Below are 12,146 nucleotides of genomic sequence, written 5' to 3' on the forward strand. Positions count from 1 at the left end.
GCCTAAATCAGTCCACAGGTAATTTTTTTTTTTTTTTTTTTTTTTGCGGTACGCGGGCCTCTCACTGTTGTGGCCTCTCCCGTTGCGGAGTACAGGCTCCAGACGCGCAGGCTCAGCAGCCATGGCTCACGGGCCTAGCCGCTCCGCGGCATGTGGGATCTTCCCGGACCGGGGCTTGAACCCGTGACCCCTGCATCGGCAGGCGGACCCTCAACCTCTGCGCCACCAGGGAAGCCCCACAGGTAATTTTTGATCAGGCAGGATTTGGAAACTACCAACTGTACAATATTCAGAGACAGGTTTATGGATTTCATTTTTACAACAGTTAAAAATACCTCACAGTTCAAACAGATCCACTAATTAATTGCATGTCACTTTTTAACACTGGTTTCCCACGAGGAGCCATATAAAACCAAAACTTAATCTAGGAAAGGTGTGAATTGGGAATAGAGCAAGATTAAACTGAAAAACTCCTTTTAAGGTAGCACATTGCAATGATAAGAAGATATCTGTTATAGAAATAAAGCACAACTAAGAGGAGAAATTAGCATGGATACTCATCCTAAATTGGATATGAATTGTATGACTTCTTTATTTTAAAATATTGGTGCTTCCCAAATTGAAACTTTTCTACATTAAGGCAAAAAAATATACATTTCAAAGCACCATTAAGGGTTTTGTGATCCTGGGCATTGCTTTACTTATTTATTTTAATTAATTAATTTATTTTTGGCTGCGTTGCGTCTTCGTTGCTGCACGCGGGCTTTCTCTAGTTGGGACGAGCGGGGGCTGCTCTTCATCGTGGTGCACGGGCTTCTCATTGCGGTGGCTTCTGTTGTGGAGCACGGGCTCTAGGCATGCAGGCTTCAGTAGTTCTGGCACATGGGTTCAGTATTGTGACTCGCAGGCTCTCGAGCGCAGGCTCAGTAGTTGTGGCGCACGGGTTTAGTTGCTCTGCGGCGTGTGGGATCTTCCTGGACCAGGGCTCGAACCCGTGTCCCCAGCATTGGCAGGCGGATTCTTAATAACCACTGTGCCACCAGGGAAGGCCCATATTTATGTTCTTTAAAATCATCTGCAATTTGACCATTTTGGGAGGCTTGTTAACAGTGAATTATGTCTCCATTCCCTCCCACTATACTGGATTGGTCCCTGAGGTGGAGCCAAGAAATCAGATTTTTTACAAAACTGCAAAGATAACCTATTGCTAAGATGTGAGAATCACTATTCAAAGGGTTGTTCAAACAAAATAATGTATAGTTTTGGTGTGCTACCACCTGGTAAACGCAGGTGTTTATCACAGGAGGCCCACAGGCTTAGAAGTATGACTAAGAAAAAGCAGATTAATTTCCACCTGCTTTTTAAAAACAGTGGCTCTTTTAAACAGTTAAGTACAATAGTCAGATAAACTGATGTTTAAAGAGAGGAGAAGTTTCGGGAAGAGTTTCTAGAAAGATCACTAGACTTTATAAAGACCTGTCTTCAATGCTGTGATTTATCAGCTGCATGACTGGGAAGTATGTGACTTAACCTCTGAACCTTAGTTTTCTCAAGTATGAATTATGAAAACAAGCCCTATCTTAAATGATTCTGGTTAGAATATAGTGAAATATATGGCCTAAAAACCTGTTAAGTATCATGCAAATGTTTGAAATAACTACTGTTTTTTTTCAATAATCCTGAACAACACTTCACAACTTAATTTTGCTCTAAATTAAAGAATGACCAGAATGCTTTCAAAGTTTTATAAATCCTTCCTGGTCTTGATATGTACTGCTAAATCTTTAAGGGAATTAGGGCATGAAATCTGCTGTTTATCAAATGTTACTGTCTTGACCTTTGACCATAAGAAAGCTTTCATCATCTGCTACAATAGACATTTTACTTTGCTTTCAGAAATTGTCAGAGCTTCTATTTTTGTCCTAACATGGAGCAGAAGGAAGGGAAGGTTAAAAGTTCATTAAATACAACCTCAGTGATAAAGAAAAAAGCATACAAGTTTTCTCCCCAGTCAGACAAATTTACTTTTTGAAAAGAATCCTGCAAGAATTTCCACTAAAATTCCACTAGTTACTTTTCACATCCAATTTTCTTTCTCCCGTGTTTGCCTCAGCCTATTTCACACTACTGCTATAATAGTGTTAGTTCAATTTTTAAAGAACCCTAAAATTATGAGAAACTATTTATATACCAGATCATCTCATTTTAATCCTACTCTGGTAATTTGCCCTAAAGATGAACAAGTCATCTCTCAGCCCTGGATTTCTAGTAAAGTACATAGACAGATTTTGTGTAATAATTTTAAAAACTTGTATCCAGAGCAAAGCCCAGCTTTGAAAAAAGGTATTGACCAGAGGTTTTCAGGGATTGGTGCAGTTTGAGAAACTTCACTGGTGTGCCCCTGAGTCAGGACGTTGGCTTCAGTTGTCCCCCAGAATTTCATTCCTCTTCCACTAACTGTTGGGGTGCCATGGAGTAAGCTGTCAGCATCTGGCACACTACCTTCTCAGCTGACCCGCTCTCTACCTGTAGCCCTCCCAGAAAATACTGGGCAAAGTGGAGGCAATACTACGAAAGCGTGAAATCCGTGAGTATTCTCTGTCCCTGGCTAAGCCACCTCCCTTCCTCCAGCCTCTAAGCCAACTGGAAGGTGCTCATAGACATTTCTGAAACCTGCCAGTATGCCAAAAGGAGTCAGAAGTATTTCCACCCCTTTCCTAAGAAAGTCTTAGGTCCTGTTTCAGAGTGGCCTCCTTAGAAATTGAGTTTCAAAGATGGGGGCAGCGGGGTCTTTTTAAGGACTTGAGTGATAAGGAGTAAAAGAGTCGAGTGGTCCCACTGAAGAAAAAACGTTTGTTAATATAAAATTAGCTGAAACCCATGCTACCAGAAAAGCACCAGTAGGTGGCAGGAGTATGCAGGATATTCAGTTCTTAAGTGCCAGTCTGGCCTGCCTTGGAAAAGAGTTAATATCTGGGGCAGTCTGTTACTGTTGTTAATGGTCAGCTAACCTGAAGCGAGAGGCGATTTCACCCCACTGGAGTAGAATTGCAGGGGGTCAGATGAAATCGTCCATGAGAAAATGCCCTAGAAACTATGAATTACTATACAAGTAATAGTACTATTTCCAGATTTTTATGGTAAGTGATTTTTTTCCGCCATGTTTGTTTTAGTATCTAAAGCTTTAGCTTGCACAACTTCAAAATTTTTTTCAACAACTATTTTTTGATATTGTCTTTTGACAATGACAGCCTGAGGTCACAGGAACATCACAGTGTGACTTTGAAGTTAGTTAACCTCTTGAAGCCTCATTTCCTCAACTTTAAAAAAATATGGAAACTAATTTCTAGAGAACATGTGTGAAAACTATAAGCCCTACAGTATTCTAAAAACAAAACATTTCTATAAATTGAGTGAGGTTCAATGAGTTATTTAATTAGCTTAGGCTCCAGTTGCTAGAAAGTATTTGCTCGTTCATTTATCCATATTCAGCAATATCTGAGTGCCTATTACGTGTGTCAGGCAATATGCTAGTCATTAGTCAGCAACACCTGGCACCTACTTCCCAGCAGCCTTACGAAGGATGTTTGCAAAGCCCAGTGCAAATCCTCAAAGCCACTGTATCAATACTGACTGTATTCCTGCTACAGGAAATGAAGACATTCAACATAGGGGTACACAAGCTCATAAAGCAGAATAAAAGGCCTTTGTTTTTCCAGCAATTAAGTTCTAAGTTTGAAAAGAGGAAACCTACCAGTTTAAATGGAAATAACAGAAATCATCTTTCCATGTGCAATGGACTCTGAAATTGGATTAACCTTACATTCTAAAATGAGCTTCCTCTGTCTCCCTTCCAGAAGCAAATGTAAATCAGCATTTTCAGGGCACATGGAGAAAAGAAGGAACACCAGCTCACCTCCAACAGACATGCCAAGTAGAGGACTTCCGTAACAGTGAAAGGCAGGGGCCAAGGCTCAGAGCCTTTGCACAAGAAACGGCCCAGGTAAAGTGTTCTTTAAGTTGGATTGGGGGAGAAGAAAGGCGAAGGTGAAAGAATTGTAAACTTGTAGATTTAGGCATTGTCGGATTAGTGATCTCAAACTCAGATGCCTTTGGATGCCAGACAGTTCATTAAAATAAGGAAAGTGGGCCTGGTGTAAGACTACTGAAAGGGGTGGTTATAGAGTGAAGAGGGGGAGCATATACCAATTAAAGACAGACGCTTGGTTTAAGTCAAATAAACAAAACAGCTTATTCTTTACACCTTAGGGGCTCCTGCTTACATCCCTCACCTAGTCCAACCTCTCATTTTAAACATTTGGAAACTAAGACCAGGAGAGGTGAAGTGACTAAGGCATGTTCTCTGTAAGTAGCAGAGAGAAGACTGTTTTAGGTGAGGCATTTCAACACAACCACAGAGTATGCTAGAGGTCGGATGCGTTATTCATATTTCAGAGGAGACTTTGGAGGCAGACTGCCTAAGAGCATGGACTCCGTGGCCAGAGGGCCTGTGCCTGAATCTCAGCTGTAACACTTAAGAACTGTGTGCCCTCGAGCAAGTTTCTTAACCTTTCTGTGCCTTGACTTCCTTGTCTCTAAAATGGGGATAATAATTGTACTAACTCCATAGGGCTGTGGTGAGGATAAAATGCATCAATATGTGGAAAGTACTTAGACCTGTGACTGGCCCATAGGTATTAGCAATTCCGTTTCCAGATGAGGAAACACATACTTAGAGGTCAAGGTCACACAGCTTTACTAGAGGTCAAAAATCTGCATAGGCACACACACACACACACACGCACACACACACACACACACACACACACACACACACACACAGCTGGCATGGAACTCCCTCTCAAACATACTGACTTCAAAGCCTGACCTCCTGAGCCTCACATCTGCAGTGACCAATAAGAAGGAAAGGGGGGGCCAGAGCAGAGGCCGGAGCTCTGTGGCTGGTTCGATTGTTCTACTTTTTAGGAGTAATGTAGGTTTCCAGAAAAGCAAGCACAGGGATGAGGCAGTTACATCAGTGTTTCTCAAACTTCAGCATGTATTAGAACTAACTGCAGGGTGTGTGAAAACACAGAGTGCTGGCATCTTGCACAGGGTTTCTGAGTCAGCAGGTCTGGGATGGGGCCCAAGAATTTGCATTTCTAACAAGTTCCCAGGCAGTGCTGAGGCTGATGGTCCAAGGACCATACTGTGAAAAACACTGTTGAATTTCTTCTGATCCTCAGTGTCATCTCATGAGCTTGGCATTTTCTCCATTTTATAGTGGAGAAAACCAAGATCAGAGAACATGGCTGACTCACCCAATATCATACCGCTGGAGCTGGGTCTTGAATCAAGTTGGTCTGACACCGAAGCCTATGTTTTCTCTACCTCACCATGTGACATGAGGTGTGGGCAGTTATTCTCTGCCAGGCACAGAGCTACGGGCCAGAGGCATAAGGAAGGTTAGGGCTCTGTCGTGGGCTGGAGTGTGCAGGTGGAGAAGATGTGAGGGAGACTTCCCTGGAGAAGTTCACCAAGTGCCCTACCTGCCCTGCCACTGACACTGCCTTCATTAGCTCTCCAGTTCGTGCTCCCTGTAAGGCCCCATCAGCCTCCACAAGCTCACTGCCCGCAAAGCTTCAGTCACCTTAAGTTCTTGTCCACCCCCAAAAGTGACATGCTTTCTCCAGCTTGCTGTGCTGTGTTCAGGTTTCCATCCGACTGGGATGCCTACCCCCTTCTTGTCCTGGAAGACTTGGCAGCCCTGACCACCATCCCTCAGTCCCACCACTGTGGGTTATGTGCTCCTCCTGTACCTTCCCGAGAATACCTGGCTTACCTCTTTCATAGCACTTGTGTACATTGTTGGGTAATTATATATTTACCAATCTATTTATCCTTCTACACTAAATTTCTAGTCTAAACCAACTTTTATCTCTAAGTCCTCAGGGGCTATTACAGTATATGGTACAGAGTGGTGGGGCAGTGGTCCCAAAACTTAGCTACACATTAGAATCACCTGAGGATCTTTTTAAACTTCTGAAGCCCAGGCCACACTCCAGGCCAATTAAATCACAGTCTCTGAAGATGAGATAGGATATCAGCATTTTTTTCAACTCTCCCCAGGTGATTCCAATGTGCAGACAAGCTTAGGAAGCACTGAAGTAGAGTTTCGGGATGCAGGATGGATGGATGGATGGATGGATGAATGGGTGGATAATCAAGTTGAAGTTTGAATAGGAGAGTACCAGGCAGAGAGAGGTAGAAGATTTTCAATAAAAAGTAACAGCATAAGCAAAAATTCAGGAATTTGAATTTTATGCCATAGGTAGATGGAAATCATTGCAAGATTATGAGTGGAAGAGTGAAACAAACAGATATGTTTTTTAGGCCAGTTGGCAACTGTGAGATCTTATTGGAGTAGAGGAGGCAGGAAAAAAGTGAGTTTTCTGCTTCACCCTCCTTCTAGAGACTGGCCTCTGGGAGGCTGCTGAACTTTCCAGAGAGGCAGCCCAAGTGAAGCTTGATTGTGGGAGCACTCGTGGCTACTGGGGCGGGGGTGGTGGCTTGTCATCTCCAGCTGCTGTGAAACTAGGACTCAAATCCAGGTTTTTCTGCCTCTGAGTCTCATAACTCTTTATACTTCAAATTATCAGCCCCTCCAGGTGGCTTCTGACTCGATAACCTGCTGTGAAAGTAAAACTTGACAAACTCAAATGCAAAAGCAAGCAGACATTAGATCATCAGCAGCCACTAATAAAGCTGAACCTGCCAGTTAAACAATTAGCTCTGGAGATCAAACTGCAAAGAAAAGCAATGATGAAGCCATCAATTATACTCTCCAGTTTTATCTTCTAGTTAATCGATCCATCCATCAGCTCTCTGATACTCTAGTGGTTATCCTCTGCATTGGGTTTCCCTGGGTCCCCAGGAGGCTGCCCACCCTGCTGTACCCCATTTTACCTGAAACCAGGTTGTCCTCTGGCCAGTGTCTTTCCTTCTCCCCATTCCCCAGACTAGTGATGGAGGTGGGGAGGAATGTGTGAACTGGAGTCGAAGGACTTCACACACTTGGTCTTCTGCTTTCCCCGCCACACGTCGAGAAGGTCCCAAGCATTCACCTGGGAGGACTAATCAGGCCCCATGCACCTGGTCTGTATTTTATCGTTTTTCCCTGTTCTTCCCCTCCTCATAAAATTTTCTCTCTCCCTTCTCCTTTTTTGTTTATTATTCCTCCCATCCCCTTTCCTTTTCCCCCGCCACCACCCTCTTAAGCTTATGACCACTTCTCTCCCATTTGTCTACCTGTTAGCTTCCTACCCGAGGGATACCACACTCAGATTTTGCCCTGGGCAGGAGCACCTAGCCCAGGAGGAAAGTAAGGACTGAGCTTGCTAAGCCCAGCGCCTGCAGAACTACAGCCTCCCAGAGGGTGTGTCTTCTGATAGATACAAAGGCACTGGATGGGCTGGCTACCTCAAAGTTCTTTGTATTCTTTCTGTATCTTTCTCCTCTCTTCTGGAGCAATGCAGTGGGGTGGACAGAGCATGGGCTCTGGTGTCACCTCTGTTCAAATCCTGGCTCTGCCGTTGACTGGTTCTGTAAACTTGACTATGTTATTTGACCTCTCTGAGCTTCAGTTTCCTCATCTGTGCCCACCTCCTTGGTTGTTAGCTCTAAATGCCTAGAAAGGCATTCAGCATAGTGAACACAGAACAAAGTCTTGAATGTTGACTCAACCACTTATCAGCCATGTGACCTCACTATCTAACCTCCCTAAGTCCCAATTTCCTAACCTCTTCCATGGGTGATAACAGGACCAAACTGGTAGGGTTGTGAAGATAAACGAGATAACTCAGGGAAAGTACTGAGCACCTGGACACATAGTCAACATGCAGTAATTGCAAATTGTATGCTCTGTTTGATGTTATATATTATTCACACACTACCTAGCACATGGTAGGTGCTTGCTGTAGCCAGCCTCCAAGATGGCACCAGGGATCCTCACCTTCTGGAATTCATATCCTCGTGTAGTTTACTCCCACACTGAACAGCTAGTTTGTGTGAATATCGTGCAAGTGACAGTGTGTGACTTCCAGGGCCAAGTGGTAAAAACCATCTGAGCTTCCACTTCACCGTCTTGAATCACTTGCTCCAGGGGATGTCAGTCTCCAATGCCATGAGATCGGGCAAGCAGCTGTGGAGAGGCCCCCATGGAAAGGCCCTGAGGCCCCTTGCGAACAGCCAGCACAAACTTGCCAGCCATTTTAATGCACCACCTCTGAAGTGAGTCCCTGAGATGGCTGCAGGCCTGGCTGATGTCTCATGGCCACGTGATGGGAGACCTGGAGCCAGAACTGCCCAGCCACACCAAATTCCTGACCCATACAAACAGTATTGTTTTTTTAAGCCACTCATTTTTTCTGCAGCAATAGTTGCCTAATATAGTGCTTTTAAAAATAAGTCAGTCTCCTCTCCCAAGTGAGAAACAACAGGTTGGCATGTCCGTCTGCAAAGCCACGCAGTCTAGCATATGGCCAGCAGGGAGCGCCATTGGACCATTTTCTTAGCTGGCATTTTTTTTCCCTCAAGCAGTGGGCGCACCTGGGTCTGGCAAGAGGAAATGCCAGACCTCCCAGGAAATAGGCCAGCCACTTCAGGCCCCTGCTCCCCGTGGACAGAGATGATGGCAGTCCCTGGGGAACAACCAGGCCCAAGAATCGGCTCAGAGTAGATCCCTTGCCCGTGTAGCTAGGAAGCCCAGAGAACGGCTCAGAACCCTGCTTCTCCCGCTTCACAGCTTTAAAGCAAGTTCTGGGCAGGCTTGAATACAACTCCCCAGTGGCCAGAGAAGCTCCCATTCTTGGGCTTGAGCAAAGACCCTGATCACGGGTGCTGTGGCCATGAGGCACCACTGGGGGAGGGTTTGTATGTCTTGTCCAAATGACTCATTCGCCCCTGAGAAGAAAGGGCCAAAGTGACAGGCCTTGCTCCCTCTGCTGTGCTGGTGCACCGGAGCCCCCCACCCTGCCAGTGAGCACACCTCATGGTCAGCCTATGAGAAAGTCCTGCTGCAGGAGGGCAGTTGACACTGTCCTTCTTGTGCCCAAGGTTTTGGGACCCCTCATCACATATTTGCAGACCCAGGCCCAGCCTCAAGGAGTGCAGGCCTGTCAGCTGGGTCTGCCCCAGCCGTAGAAGAGTTGGAAACCAGGGACCAGCTAGCCAGCCAGCCAGCCTGAGAGAGGGCCCGCAAGCTGAAGACAGCTGGGGTCAGAGTGCAGCACCCTAGTTCCTGCTGGGAGGTGAGAGATGGGTCGGACAGCTAAGCACCCCTCCTTGCTCTCCTCATCCTTCAGAAAGAACAGAGAGCCCTGATGGCCCTCATCTCCTCTGAGGCTGAGACTCGGGGTATCAAAGGCCTTCCTGGTTCTTCTGCTACATCTTCCTCGCCCTGGAGAGGCAGAGCTTTGTGGGGGAGGGTAGAAAGGGCTAGAACATATCCTGGATGCTTTGCCTCATTCCTTGTTGGTGATGGGGTCAAGGTAGGGGCTGGGGGTGAGAGGGTGAAGATTAATGTACCAGGAGTTGACTGATGCCTGATACCTACTCCCCCTGCCCTTAGAACTGGGTAGGAGGCAGAACCACGTGGGCTCCAGGGGGCTTGTGAAAATGTCAGGAAGGCACCTTTTTTCTTCTGATGTAGTGTGCTTAAGCATTTACACATTGAGCTACATACATATAAGTAATATTATACATTGCTTTTATTTCTCCTTTTTATTGCAGGGTGTTATTTTTCTTTGAAATTATGCACATAGATAGGTGTTAATAATTATGAGCTTCAACACTGTAAAGGGGCACATGATGGTTAGTTTTACGTGTCAACTTGACAGGGCTAAGGGATGCCTAGATAGCTGGTTTCTGGTTGTGTCCGTGAGGGTGTTTCTGGAAGAGATTAGCATTGAATCAGTAGACCAGTAGTAGACTGAGTAAAGAAGATCCTTCGCCGGTGTGGGTGGGCATCATCCAATCCTTTGCGGGCCTGAATAGAACAAAAAAGGCGAAGGAAGGGCAATTCCCTTTCTCTCCTTGAGCTGGGACATCCATCTTCTGTCCTCAGACATCAGAGCTCCTGGTTCTCAGGCCTTTAGACTTGGACTGAATGATACCACCAGCTGCCCTGGCTCTCCAGCTTGCAGATGGCATATCTCAGCCTCCATAATCACATGATCCAATTCCCATAACAAATCTCCTCTTGTATATCTACATATATCCTATTGATTCTGTTTCTCTGGAGAACCTTGACTAATACAAAGCATTAAAATGGTTATAAAAGAGAGGCATTGGGTTTGATTGTGTTGAGAAGCACTGCTGTAGAGGGATTAATTATTGCCTTAGCTCGTCCCTTGACAATTCAGTTCTATAAGAGGCACTCATTTCTTAGGCTCCAGAATTATGCTATCAATTAGCCTTATGCAGCTCTGATTAGAAAAGGTAGAGATAGTACTTTAACCTTTAGCCAGATACACATTTTGAGCCTATCCTTGTATCAGCCCCATTGTCAAGACACTGTGATAGCTATTCCTTATTAGGTGTCTAATAGGTTTAGGTGCCTTCATTCTGCAGGTGAAATAGCTACAGCTCAGAGAGGTGAAACAACTTGCCCTAGGAAGCTCAGCTAGCAAGTAATGGAGGAGATCATCCTGCTTGATCTGAAGGCTGTGTTTATCACACCAAGCCCTGGTGCTTCTGAGAACAAACTTGCACTTGACAGGTGCTATAGGTTGCATATTTGTACCCCTCCAAAATTCGTATATGAAACCTAATTCCCAATATGATGGTATTAGGAGGTAAGGCCTTTGGGATGAGCATAGGTCATGAGGGTGGAGTCCACGTGAATGGGATTAGTGCCTTATAAAAGAGATCCCAGAGAGCTCCTTTGCCCCTTCCACCTTGTGAGGACACAGCAAGAAGACAGCCATCTATGAGCCAGAAGCAGGCTCTTGCCAGACCCCAGACCTGCCGGCCCCTTGATCTTGGACTTTCCAGCTTCCAGAAGTGTGAGAAATAAAATTTTATTGTTTAAGCTACCCACTCTGTGGTATTCTTGTTATAGGAGCCCAAATGGACTAAGAAGACACCAGGTTCCAACTTGTTTGGGGAAGCCCCCAGTTGACAAGAAGTGTGGTTCCGTAGTTATTGTCACAAACCATCCCAAAGCTGATCTTCTCCATCCTGGATGTTGCACTGGGACCCTCACCCTCGCCAGATCTCAGTCCCAGCAGTGAGAGAAACTCCAGTCCCTGCGAAGATCTGTGGTTAGATGACTGAACCCGCTCTCGCCCAGTGAGTTGCTTTCCCTCTCTAGATATGCCACATTGTTATTGTACAAGAGCATATGTTGTAATATTTGATAGAGTTAATCATGTTCATTCCTTTCGTTTTCAGAATTTTCCTGTTGCACAGCAGGCACTCAATAAATCAAAAAAATTATTTTATATTTAAGTATAGTTGATTTACAATGTGTTAATTTCAAGTGTACAGCAAAGTGATTCAGTTACACATATACATATTGTATACCTATTCTTTTTCAGATTATTTTCCTCTGTAGGTTATTACAGAGTATTGAGAAGAATTCCCTGTGCTATATAGTAGGTCCTTATTAGTTCTCTATTTTATATATAGTAGTGTGTATATGTTAATCCCAACCTCCTAATTTATCCCTCCCCCACACCTTTCCCCTTTGATAACCATAAGTTTGTTTTCTAAGTCTGTGAGTGTGTTTCTGTTTTGTAAGTAAGTTCATTTGTAACACTTTTTAGATTCCATATATAAGCAATATCATATGATATTTGTCTTCCTCTGACTTCACTTAGTATGATAATCTCTAGGCCCATCCATGTTGCTGCAAATGGTACTATTTCATTCCTTTTTTATGGCTGAGTAATATTCCATTGTATATATGTACCACATCTTCTGTCAGTGGACATTTAGGTTGCTTCCATGTCTTGGCCATTGTAAATAGTGCTACAGTGAGCATAGGGGTGCATGTCTCTTTTCGAATTATGGTCTTCTCTGGATATATGCCCAGGAGTGGGATTGCTGGATCATATGGTAGTTCTATTTTCACTTTTTTAAGGAAC

At 44.6% G+C, this 12,146-nt stretch overlaps 1 long non-coding RNA gene across 1 annotated transcript in view; it reads left to right on the top strand.

Annotated features, from left to right (window-relative positions):
- The first annotated feature begins 99 nt into the window (after nt 1-99).
- The window catches only part of LOC309834194, a 31,286-nt gene continuing 19,239 nt past the window's right edge, over nt 100-12,146 (top strand). Inside the window, exons 1-3 of the long non-coding RNA XR_014297848.1 lie at nt 100-242; nt 3,858-4,003; nt 11,120-11,349. This is a non-coding gene — a long non-coding RNA (uncharacterized lncRNA). The remainder of the gene's footprint in view (nt 243-3,857; nt 4,004-11,119; nt 11,350-12,146) is intronic.

Source organism: Grampus griseus (genome assembly GCF_964374135.1).
Source record: "Grampus griseus genome assembly, chromosome: 15".
Taxonomy (NCBI): domain Eukaryota; kingdom Metazoa; phylum Chordata; class Mammalia; order Artiodactyla; family Delphinidae; genus Grampus; species Grampus griseus.